A 12,500-nucleotide genomic window follows, 5' to 3' on the forward strand; every position below is an offset into this window, starting at 1 on the left:
GTCCTCCCCGGTCGGTTGCCAAGCGACCGGGACCCGCAAGTGGGCAGGAACCGTCCACCCAACGCCGGCGAGCCGGGGCCGGTGGGGGCCCTACCAAGGCGGGTCTAACTTCAGGCGGTGCAAACGGGGGAGGGGGGTAAGGACGGCTGCCGGGAGCAGACAGCCGTCCCCGGGAGGGGGTAGTAGCTTCGCGGCGGCCGCCGGGAGCAGACGGCCGTCCGCGGATTCTGCCAATGCCTGTAGGACTTTGAATATTTCACAGCCGTGCTGTGGCACTTAGAAAATTTTTCAGAGATGTGGCACTTAGAAAGTTTTTCAGAGATGTGGCACTTAGAAAGTTTTTCAGAGATGTGGCACTTAGAAAGTTTTTCAGAGATGTGGCACTTTGAACATTTTTGAGAGATGTGGCACTTTGAAAATTTTTGAGAAATGTGGCACTTTGAAAATTTTTGAGAAATGTGGCACTTTGAAAATTTTTGAGAAATGTGGCACTTAGAAAATTTTCTCTCTCTCTCTGGAAGTGCCGTGCCTTCTTCAGTTCTGCTATCCGAGCAGGGGACGCTTGCTGGCGGCCGTTACCAGCGCTCGGACCAGGCCCAATTGATTTGCATGGAAAACAATTGCGTCCCCCATGCTCGTTCTGACTATATTTTGCGAAAGGGGGGTAAAGTGATGAGTACACTAAGTGGGGGGACCAACCCATGTACTCTAGAAAAAGTACATGGGTTGACAAAAGACCAGTTCGTACTGCACCCCTGGTACCCAAACCCCTGGTACCTTTAGGCACTTAGAAAAATTTCGCCCAAATTTGGAGGTCGCTCCAGGGGAAGAGGCCGAATTTTCGCCTATTACGGCCGACCGCGGGAACCAGCCGAGGCGGACGCTTTTCGGCGCAAGAGCCGTTGGCACTTAGAAAATATTCGCTAAACTTCAAAGGACCTCCAGGGGAAGAGGCCGAATTGTCACTTTTTCTGGCCGACATCGGGAACCAGCCGAGTCGGACTCTTTACGGCGGAGCAGCCGTTGGCACTTAGAAAATATTCGCCAAACTCGGCCGGACTTCCAGGGGAAGAGGCCGAATTGTCACTTGTTCTGCCCGACATCGGGAACCAGCCGAGTCGGACACTTTAAGGCGGAGCAGCCGTTGGCACTTAGAAAATATTCGCCAAACTTGAACGGACCTCCAGGGGAAGAGGCCGAATTTTCACCTGTTCTGGCCGACATCGGGAACCAGCCGAGTCGGACGCTTTTCGGCGCAAGAGCCGTTGGAACTTAGAAAATATTCGCTAAACTTCAAAGGACCTCCAGGGGAAGAGGCCGAATTGTCACTTGTTCTGGCCGACATCGGGAACCAGCCGAGTCGGACTCTTTACGGCGGAGCAGCCGTTGGCACTTAGAAAATATTCGCCAAACTCGGCCGGACTTCCAGGGGAAGAGGCCGAATTGTCACTTGTTCTGCCCGACATCGGGAACCAGCCGAGTCGGACACTTTAAGGCGGAGCAGCCGTTGGCACTTAGAAAATATTCGCCAAACTTGAACGGACCTCCAGGGGAAGAGGCCGAATTTTCACCTGTTCTGGCCGACATCGGGAACCAGCCGAGTCGGACGCTTTAAGGCGGAGCAGCCGTTGGCACTTAGAAAATATTCGTTAAACTTGAAAGGACCTCCAGGGGAAGAGGCCGAATTGTCACTTGTTCTGGCCGACATCGGGAACCAGCCGAGTCGGACGCTTTAAGGCGGAGCAGCCGTCGGCACTTAGAAAATATTCGTTAAACTTGAAAAGACCTCCAGGGGAAGAGGCCGAATTGTCACTTGTTCTGGCCGACATCGGGAACCAGACGAGTCGGGCCCTTTAAGGCTGAGCAGCCCTTGGCACTTAGGAAATATTTGCCTTAACTCGGCCGGACTTCCAGGGGAAGAGGCCGGATTTTCACTTGTTCTGGCCAACATCGGGAACCAGCCGAGTCGGACACTTAAAGGCTGAGCAGCCGTTGGCACTTAGGAAATATTTGCCTTAACTCGGCCGGACTTCCAGGGGAAGAGGCCGGATTTTCACTTGTTCTGGCCGACATCGGGAACCAGCCGAGTCGGACACTTTAAGGCTGAGCAGCCGTTGGCACTTAGGAAATATTTGCCTTAACTCGGCCGGACTTCCAGGGGAAGAGGCCGATTTTTCACTTGTTCTGGCCGACCGGGGGAACCAGCCGAGTCGGACACTTTACGGCGGAGCAGCCGTTGGCACTTAGGAAATATTCGCCAAAATGTTCCGGACCTCCAGGGGAAGAGGCCAAATTTTCACTTGTTCTGGCCGACCGGGTGAACCGGCCGAGGCGGACACTTTACGGCGGAGCAGCCGTTGGCACTTAGGAAATATTCGCCAAAATGTTCCGGACCTCCAGGGGAAGAGGCCAAATTTTCACTTGTTCTGGCCGACCGGGTGAACCGGCCGAGGCGGACACTTTACGGCGGAGCAGCCGTTGGCACTTAGGAAATATTCGCCAAAATGTTCCGGACCTCCAGGGGAAGAGGCCGAATTTTCACTTGTTCTGGCCGACCGGGGGAACCAGCCGAGGCGGACACTTTACGGCGGAGCAGCCGTTGGCACTTAGGAAATATTCGCCAAAATGTTCCGGACCTCCAGGGGAAGAGGCCGAATTTTCGCTCGTTCGGGCCGACCGGGAGAACCAGCCGAGGCGGACACTTTACGGCGGTTGAGCCGTTGGCACTTAGAAATTATTCAGACTTCCATCAAACACACATCGGCCTTTTGCCGTCACTGCCCGGGATGGGCACCGTGGTAGCTCGGACAGTTCGCGTGACAGCTTCCGCTGGCACTTAGACAATTTTTAAAATGAAAATAAACAGTTCTGCACATACGTGCCGACTATATTTTGCGAAATGGGGGTAAAGTGATGAGTACACTAAGTGGGGGGACCAAGTACATAAAGCCCACCCCTGGTACCTCAGAGAGGCCGAATTGACACATTTTGTGTCCGACCGCGGGAACCAGCCGAGGCGGACGCTTTTCGGCGCAAGAGCCGTTGGCACTTAGAAAATATTCGTTAATCTTGAACGGACCTCCAGGGGAAGAGGCCGAATTTTCACTTGTTCTGGCCGACATCGGGAACCAGCCGAGGCGGACGCTTTTCGGCGCAAGAGCCGTTGGCACTTAGAAAATATTCGTTAATCGTGAACGGACCTCCAGGGGAAGAGGCCGAATTTTCACTTGTTCTGGCCGACATCGGGAACCAGCCGAGGCGGACGCTTTTCGGCGCAAGAGCCGTTGGCACTTAGAAAATATTCGTTAATCTTGAACGGACCTCCAGGGGAAGAGGCCGAATTTTCACTTGTTCTGGCCGACATCGGGAACCAGCCGAAGCGGACGCTTTACGGCGGAGCAGCCGTTGGCACTTAGAAAATATTCGTTAATCTTGAACGGACCTCCAGGGGAAGAGGCCGAATTTTCACTTGTTCTGGCCGACATCGGGAACCAGCCGAGTCGGACGCTTTTCGGCGCAAGAGCCGTTGGCACTTAGAAAATATTCGTTAATCTTGAACGGACCTCCAGGGGAAGAGGCCGAATTTTCACTTGTTCTGGCCGACATCGGGAACCAGCCGAGTCGGACTCTTTACGGCGGAACAGCCGTTGGCACTTAGGAAATATTCGCCGAACTCGGCCGGACTTCCAGGGGAAGAGGCCGAATTTTCACTTGTTCTGGCCGACATCGGGAACCAGCCGAGGCGGACGCTTTTCGGCGCAAGAGCCGTTGGCACTTAGAAAATATTCGTTAATCTTGAACGGACCTCCAGGGGAAGAGGCCGAATTTTCGCTCGTTCGGGCCGACCGGAGGAACCAGCCGGGTCGGACACGTTACGGCGCAACAGCCGTTGGCACTTTGAAAATATTCGCCAAAATGTTCCGGACCTCCAGGGGAAGAGGCCGTATTTTCGCTCGTTCGGGCCGACCGGAGGAACCGGCCGGGTCGGACACGTTACGGCGCAACAGCCGTTAGCACTTAGAAATTATTCGTTAAACTTGAACGGACCTCCAGGGTTAAGAGGCCGAATTTTCGCTCGTTCGGGCCGACCGGAGGAACCAGCCGGGTCGGACACTTTACGGCCCAACAGCCGTTGGCACTTTGAAAATATTCGCCAAAGTCGTCCGGACCTCCAGGGGAAGAGGCCGAATTTTCGCTCGTTCGGGCCGACCGGAGGAACCAGCCGGGTCGGACACTTTACGGCGGAACGGCCGTTGGCACTTTGAAAATATTCGCCAAAATGTTCCGGACCTCCAGGGGAAGAGGCCGAATTTTCGCTCGTTCGGGCCGACCGGAGGAACCGGCCGGGTCGGACACGTTACGGCGCAACAGCCGTTGGCACTTTGAAAATATTCGCCAAAATGTTCCGGACCTCCAGGGGAAGAGGCCGAATTTTCGCTCGTTCGGGCCGACCGGAGGAACCAGCCGGGTCGGACACTTTACGGCCCAACAGCCGTTGGCACTTTGAAAATATTCGCCAAAGTCGTCCGGACCTCCAGGGGAAGAGGCCGAATTTTCGCTCGTTCAGGCCGACCGGAGGAACCAGCCGGGTCGGACACGTTACGGCGCAACAGCCGTTCGCACTTAGAAAATATTCGCCAAAGTCGTCCGGACCTCCAGGGGAAGAGGCCGAATTTTCGCTCGTTCGGGCCGACCGGAGGAACCAGCCGGGTCGGACACGTTACGGCGGAACAGCCGTTGGCACTTTGAAAATATTCGCCAAAATGTTCCGGACCTCCAGGGGAAGAGGCCGAATTTTCGCTCGTTCGGGCCGACCGGGAGAACCAGCCGAGGCGGACACTTTACGGCGGTTGAGCCGTTGGCACTTAGAAATTATTCAGACTTCCATCAAACACACATCGGCCTTTTGCCGTCACTGCCCGGGATGGGCACCGTGGTAGCTCGGACAGTTCGTGTGACAGCTTCCGCTGGCACTTAGAAAATTTTTAAAATGAAAATAAACAGTTCTGCACATACGTGCCGACTATATTTTGCGAAAGGGGGGTAAAGTGATGAGTACACTAACTGGGGGGACCAAGTACATAAAGCCTACCCCTGGTACCTCAGAGAGGCCGAATTTTCGAATTCTGAGGCCGAGCTGGGGAACCAGACGAGGCGGACACTTTTCCGAGCGAGAGCCGATGGCACTTAGAAAATTTTCGGCTAAGTCGGCAGGACTTCCAGAGCGAGAGGCCGAATATTCGTCATCTGTGGCCGACCGGGGAACCAGCGAAGGCGGATAGGCGGTCACGGAGGTCCCGCCGGCTGGTCCGCGGGCCAATTTGGGTCCCGTAATTTAGCGGTCGCGGTCCGGAATCCACGCCGAGCGGGGAACCAGCGGAGGCGGATAGGCGGTCACGGAGGTCCCGCCGGCTGGTCCGCGGGCCAATTGGGGTCCCGTAAGTTAGCGGTCGCGGCCCGGAATTCGCGCCGGCCGGGGAACCAGCGCAGGCGGATAGGCGGTCACGGAGGTCCCGCCGGCTGGTCCGCGGGCCAATCGGGGTCCCGTAAGTTAGCGGTCGCGGCCCGGAATTCGCGCCGGCCGGGGAACCAGCGCAGGCGGATAGGCGGTCACGGAGGTCCCGCCGGCTGGTCCGCGGGCCAATCGGGGTCCCGTAAGTTAGCGGTCGCGGCCCGGAATTCGCGCCGGCCGGGGAACCAGCGCAGGCGGATAGGCGGTCACGGAGGTCCCGCCGGCTGGTCCGCGGGCCAATCGGGGTCCCGTAAGTTAGCGGTCGCGGCCCGGAATTCGCGCCGGCCGGGGAACCAGCGCAGGCGGATAGGCGGTCACGGAGGTCCCGCCGGCTGGTCCGCGGGCCAATCGGGGTCCCGTAAGTTAGCGGTCGCGGCCCGGAATTCGCGCCGGCCGGGGAACCAGCGCAGGCGGATAGGCGGTCACGGAGGTCCCGCCGGCTGGTCCGCGGGCCAATCGGGGTCCCGTAAGTTAGCGGTCGCGGCCCGGAATTCGCGCCGGCCGGGGAACCAGCGCAGGCGGATAGGCGGTCACGGAGGTCCCGCCGGCTGGTCCGCGGGCCAATCGGGGTCCCGTAAGTTAGCGGTCGCGGCCCGGAATCCGCGCCGGCCCGCAGCCACCGCCAGGCGGATAGGCTGTCACGGAGGTCCCGCCGGCCGGTCCGCGGGGGGAACTGCGCCCTCTGGCGGACACGCCATTGTAAATGAATGGGGTTTGGCACTTAGTGCATTTTTCGCCGAAGCCGACGAGCGCTCCGGGCGAGGAGGCCGGATTCTCGCCATCCGTGGCCGGCCGGGGAACCGGCCAAGGCGGATAGGCGGTCACGGGGGTCCCGCCGGCTGGTCCGCGGGCCAATTGGGGTCCCGTAAGTTAGCGGTCGCGGCCCGGAATCCGCGCCGGCCAGCAGCCACCGGGAGGCGGATAGGCTGTCACGGAGGTCCCGCCGGCTGGTCCGCGGGCCATTTAGGGTCCCGCGAGTGAGCGGTCGCGGTCCGGAATCCAGGCCGGCCAGGAGGCACCGCCAGGCGGATAGGCGGTCACGGAGGTCCCGCCAGCTGGTCCGCGGGCCATTTATGGTCCCGTAAGTTAGCGGTCGCGGCCCGGAATGCACGCCGGCCAGGAGGCACCGCCAGGCGGGTAGGCTGTCACGGAGGTCCCGCCGGCCGGTCCGCGGGCCAATTACCTCCAGCCGAGCGGATATGAACTTTATTAGCACCTTCTACGAGATGGCGGAGCCTTATTCGACAACCAGCACCTCGGCTTAGCATTTTCCACGGCCCGCTGATCTTCCAGAAGACGTCCAGCCGGTTTCCTCCTCACATTTTAAGCCGGCCGAGGCTTCCGGCACCCCGGCTAAGCTTTCTCCACGGCCCGCTGAGCTTCCAGGGGACCTCCGGCCGGTTCTCCCGGTGCCTCGCGCCTCGCTTTGTGAGCCGGCCGAGGCTTCCAGCACCTCGGCTGAGCGTTTCCCACGGCCCGCTGAGCTTCCAGGGGACCTCCAGCCGGTTCTCCCGGTGCCTCGCGCCTCGCTTTGTGAGCCGGCCGAGGCTTCCAGCACCTCGGCTGAGCGTTTCCCACGGCCCGCTGAGCTTCCAGGGTACCTCCAGCCGGTTCTCCCGGTGCCTCGCGCCTCGCTTTGAGAGCCGGCCGAGGCTTCCAGCACCTCGGCTGAGCGTTTTCGGCGGCCCGTTGCTCTCCCGGAGGTCGCAACGGGGAGTTACCTCCCTCTCGCGGACACGGCGAGTAAATACACCGCCTCTCGCACTTGGCGCACACTCACTCGCATTGCTACGCCTCCCGTGGCACTTTAAGCGGCCGAACGGCGGGAGTAACTACGACTCTCTTAAGGTAGGCTCACTTGACTATTTATTCATGTATTTATTTATTTTTGACGGTTCGCGGAGGCGATGACGCTCCGCGCGGGTAAACGGCGGGAGTAACTGTGACTCTCTTAAGGTAGGCTCACTTGACATCTATTTATTTATGTATTTATTTATTTTTGACGGTTCGCGGAGGCGATGACGCTCCGCGCGGGTAAACGGCGGGAGTAACTGTGACTCTCTTAAGGTAGGCTCACTTGACATCTATTTATTTATGTATTTATTTATTTTTGACGGTTCGCGGAGGCGATGACGCTCCGCGCGGGTAAACGGCGGGAGTAACTGTGACTCTCTTAAGGTAGGCTCACTTGACATCTATTTATTTATGTATTTATTTATTTTTGACGGTTCGCGGAGGCGATGACGCTCCGCGCGGGTAAACGGCGGGAGTAACTGTGACTCTCTTAAGGTAGGCTCACTTGACATCTATTTATTTATGTATTTATTTATTTTTGACGGTTCGCGGAGGCGATGACGCTCCGCGCGGGTAAACGGCGGGAGTAACTGTGACTCTCTTAAGGTAGGCTCACTTGACATCTATTTATTTATGTATTTATTTATTTTTGACGGTTCGCGGAGGCGATGACGCTCCGCGCGGGTAAACGGCGGGAGTAACTGTGACTCTCTTAAGGTAGGCTCACTTGACATCTATTTATTTATGTATTTATTTATTTTTGACGGTTCGCGGAGGCGATGACGCTCCGCGCGGGTAAACGGCGGGAGTAACTGTGACTCTCTTAAGGTAGGCTCACTTGACATCTATTTATTTATGTATTTATTTATTTTTGACGGTTCGCGGAGGCGATGACGCTCCGCGCGGGTAAACGGCGGGAGTAACTGTGACTCTCTTAAGGTAGGCTCACTTGACATTTATTTATTTATGAATTTATTTATTTTTGACGGTTCGCGGAGGCGATGACGCTCCGCGCGGGTAAACGGCGGGAGTAACTGTGACTCTCTTAAGGTAGCCTGACTCGACGTCTTTTTCAACGGTGGCTGGAGGACCCGGGCGGTTCTCGGGGGTGCGTCGCTCCTCACTTTTGACGCCCGAGGAGGCTCCCGGCACCTCGGCTACGCGTTTTCGGCGGCCCGCTGAGCTTCCAGAAGACCTCCAGCCGGTTCTCCCGGTGCTTTCCTCCTCACGTTTTAAGCCGGCCGAGGCTCCCGGCACCCCGGCCAAGCGTTTCCCACGGCCCGCTGAGCTTCCAGGGGACCTCCGGCCGGTTCTCCGCGCGCTTTCCTCCTCACTTTTAAGCCGGCCGAGGCTTCCGGCACCCCGGCCAAGCGTTTCCCACGTCCCGCTGAGCTTCCAGGGGACCTCCGGCCGGTTCTCCGCGCGCTTTCCTCCTCACATTTTAAGCCGGCCGAGGCTCCAGGCACCCCGGCTAAGCTTTCTCCACGGCCCGCTGAGCTTCCAGGGGACCTCCGGCCGGTTCTCCGCGCGCTTTCCTCCTCACTTTTAAGCCGGCCGAGGCTTCCGGCACCCCGGCCAAGCCTTTCCCACGGCCCGCTGAGCTTCCAGGGGACATCCAGCCGGTTCTCCGCGCGCCCCCCTCCTAACTCGACGCCCGAGGAGGCTCCAGGCACCCCGGCCGAGCCTTTTCGGCGGCCCGCTGATCTCCCGGAGGTCGCAACGGGGAATTGCCTCCCTCTCGCGGACACGGCGCGTAAATGCACCGCCTCTCGCACTTTGCGCACACTCACTCGCATCGCTACGCCTCCCGTGGCACTTTAAGCGACCGGGACCACCGCGAGCGCGGGCGATGACTAAGAGGCTCCCCGGCCGGCCTCGCGGAGCTCCGACGCTCCCCCGCGGGACTTCCGGCGGCCGGCCGGAGCCTCGGCACGGCTGCCGCACTCCCTAATAACACCCCGCGGACCCCCGCGAGCCGAACGCTCGCTGCCGCGGGCGACCCGTGCCAAGGCGGACGCGTGACGGCGCGGGAGCCCTCGGCACTATATCACGGTCACGTATGTAGTCAAATCGTGTAAAATCACCGTTAGTTTATTCATAATATAGGTAATAATTAAATAAATATTAACATCGCGTATATCATTAATAAACACATGTATGTATTTATTTAATAATTAAATAAATATTAACATCGCGTATAATCATGCGCAATACTTCGTGGCCGACCGGGGAACCGGCGAAGGCGGACGCATCGCGGCGCGAGAGCCGTTGGCACTTTGGAAAAATAAATAAATAAATAAATAAATAAATAATAATTCGCCGACCGGGCTCCGGGGGGAGAGGCCGATTTTTGGCCGTTCGTGGCCGACCGGGGAACCGGCGAAGGCGGACGCATCGCGGCGCGAGAGCCGTTGGCACTTTGGAAAAATAAATAAATAAATAAATAAATAATTCGCCGACCGGGCTCCGGGGCAAGAGGCCGAATTTTCGCTCGTTCGGGCCGACCGGGGAACCGGCGAAGGCGGACGCAGCGCGGCGCGAGAGCCGTTGGCACTTTGAAAAAAAAAAAAAAAAAAAAAATTCGCCCACCGGGCTCCGGGGGAAGAGGCCGGCTTTTCGCCGTTCGCGGCCGACCGGGGAACCGGCGAAAGCGGACGCGCTCTCTAACGAGCCCCGCCGGCCGGAGGAAGTGCGCCCTCTGGCGGACACGCCGTTGTAAATGAATGGGGTTTGGCACTTAGTGCATTTTTCGCCCAAGTCGAAGCGCGCTCCGGGCGAGGAGGCCGGATTCTCGCCACCCGTGGCCGGCCGGGGAACCGGCCAAGGCGGACGCGCTCTCTAACGAGCCCCGCCGGCCGGAGGAAGTGCGCCCTCTGGCGGACACGCCGTTGTAAATGAATGGGGTTTGGCACTTGGTGCATTTTTCGCCCAAGTCGAAGCGCGCTCCGGGCGAGGAGGCCGGATTCTCGCCACCCGTGGCCGGCCGGGGAACCGGCGAAGGCGGATAGGCTTTCACGGAGGATCCGCCGGCTGGTCCGCGGGCCGATTAGGGTCCCGCGAGTGAGCGGTGGCGGTCCGGAATCCAGGCCGGCCAGGAGGCACCGCCAGGCGGATAGGCTTTCACGGAGGAGCCGCCGGCTGGTCCGCGGGCCGTTTAGGGTCCCGCGAGTGAGCGGTGGCGGTCCGGAATCCAGGCCGGCCAGGAGGCACCGCCAGGCGGATAGGCTTTCACGGAGGACCCGCCGGCTGGTCCGCGGGCCGTTTAGGGTCCCGCGAGTGAGCGGTCGCGGTCCGGAATCCAGGCCGGCCAGGAGGCACCGCCAGGCGGATAGGCTTTCACGGAGGACCCGCCGGCTGGTCCGCGGGCCGTTTAGGCTCCCGTAAGTTAGCGGTCGCGGTCCGGAATACAGGCCGTCCAGGAGGCACTGCCAGGCGGATACACTCTCTAACGAGCCCCGCCGGCTGGTCCGCCGGGGGAAGTGCGCCCTCTGGCGGACACGCCGTTGTAAATGAATGGGGTTTGGCACTTAGTGCATTTTTCGACCAGCGGCAACGCAGGCTGACGGGCGGCCGCTTCCACGGGCCGGTACTACTCTACGGAGGCGCTAGCCGCCTCCGGTGGGGGCCGTGTGATCTCGCTGGATGCCCGAGGACCTTCCGCGAGGCCCGGCCGCAGCTTTTACGCGCGCCCGGTCCTATTACCTGGTGGAAGCTGGAGGCCGGGGCTCCGCAGCTCGCCGCCCGGGGACCTTCCGCGAGGCCCGGCCGCAGCTTTTACGCACCACCGCTGCTATTCTCTGGCTCCGGCTTCGTCCCGGAGGGTGCTTGGGGAACGGCGGCGCACACCGCGAACGGCCGGTGGCGGTCGGCTGGTGGCGGTCGGCTGGTGGCTGTCGGCTGGTGGCGGTCGGGGGTGGCGCTTGGGGATGGCGCTTGGGGATGGTGGCTGTCGGCTGGTGGCGGTCGGCTGGTGGCGGTCGGCTGGTGGCGGTCGGCTGGTGGCGGTCGGGGGTGGCGCTTGGGGATGGCGCTTGGGGATGGTGGCTGTCGGCTGGTGGCGGTCGGCTGGTGGCGGTCGGGGGGTGGCGGTCGGGGATGGCGCTTGGGGATGGTGGCTGTCGCCTTGTGGCGGTCGGCTGGTGGCGGTCGCCTTGTGGCGGTCGCCTTGTGGCGGTCGGGGATGGCGCTTGGGGATGGTGGCTGTCGCCTTGTGGCGGTCGGCTGGTGGCGGTCGCCTTGTGGCGGTCGCCTTGTGGCGGTCGGGGATGGCGCTTGGGGATGGTGGCTGTCGCCTTGTGGCGGTCGGCTGGTGGCGGTCGGCTGGTGGCGGTCGGGGGGTGGCGGTCGGGGATGGCGCTTGGGGATGGTGGCTGTCGCCTTGTGGCGGTCGGGGGGTGGCGGTCGGGGATGGCGCTTGGGGATGGTGGCTGTCGCCTTGTGGCGGTCGGCTGGTGGCGGTCGGCTGGTGGCGGTCGGCTGGTGGCGGTCGGGGGGTGGCGGTCGGGGGTGGCGCTTGGGGATGGTGGCTGTCGCCTTGTGGCGGTCGGCTGGTGGCGGTCGCCTTGTGGCGGTCGGGGGGCGGCGGTCGGGGGTGGCGCTTGGGGATGGTGGCTGTCGGCTGGTGGCGGTCGGCTGGTGGCGGTCGGCTGGTGGCGGTCGGCTGGTGGCGGTCGGGGGTGGCGCTTGGGGATGGCGCTTGGGGATGGTGGCTGTCGCCTTGTGGCGGTCGGCTGGTGGCGGTCGCCTTGTGGCGGTCGGGGATGGCGCTTGGGGATGGTGGCTGTCGCCTTGTGGCGGTCGCCTTGTGGCGGTCGCCTTGTGGCGGTCGGGGATGGCGCTTGGGGATGGTGGCTGTCGCCTTGTGGCGGTCGGCGGTGGTGGTTTGGGACCGGCGTCCGGCGCAAAGTGCGTGTTGCGCGGGCCGGAGAAAATTTAGGCCAGGGGCCCGCCGCTGGAGAAATTTTTAGGTACCAGGGGTGGATTTTTTTTGTCACCGCAGGAGGGGGACGTTGCCTCCGTCCGTGTCCGACGGAAAGTGCGTGTTGCGCGGGCCGGAGAAAGTTTAGGCCAGGGGCCCGCCGCTGGAGAAATTTTTAGGTACCAGGGGTGGATTTTTTTTGTCACCGCAGGAGGGGGACGTTGCCTCCGTCGGTGTCCGGCGGAAAGTGCGTGTTGCGCGGCCCGGAGAAAGTTT

This window comes from Syngnathus scovelli, unplaced genomic scaffold (genome assembly GCF_024217435.2).
Source record: "Syngnathus scovelli strain Florida unplaced genomic scaffold, RoL_Ssco_1.2 HiC_scaffold_111, whole genome shotgun sequence".
In the NCBI taxonomy this organism is placed as follows: Eukaryota; Metazoa; Chordata; class Actinopteri; order Syngnathiformes; family Syngnathidae; genus Syngnathus; species Syngnathus scovelli.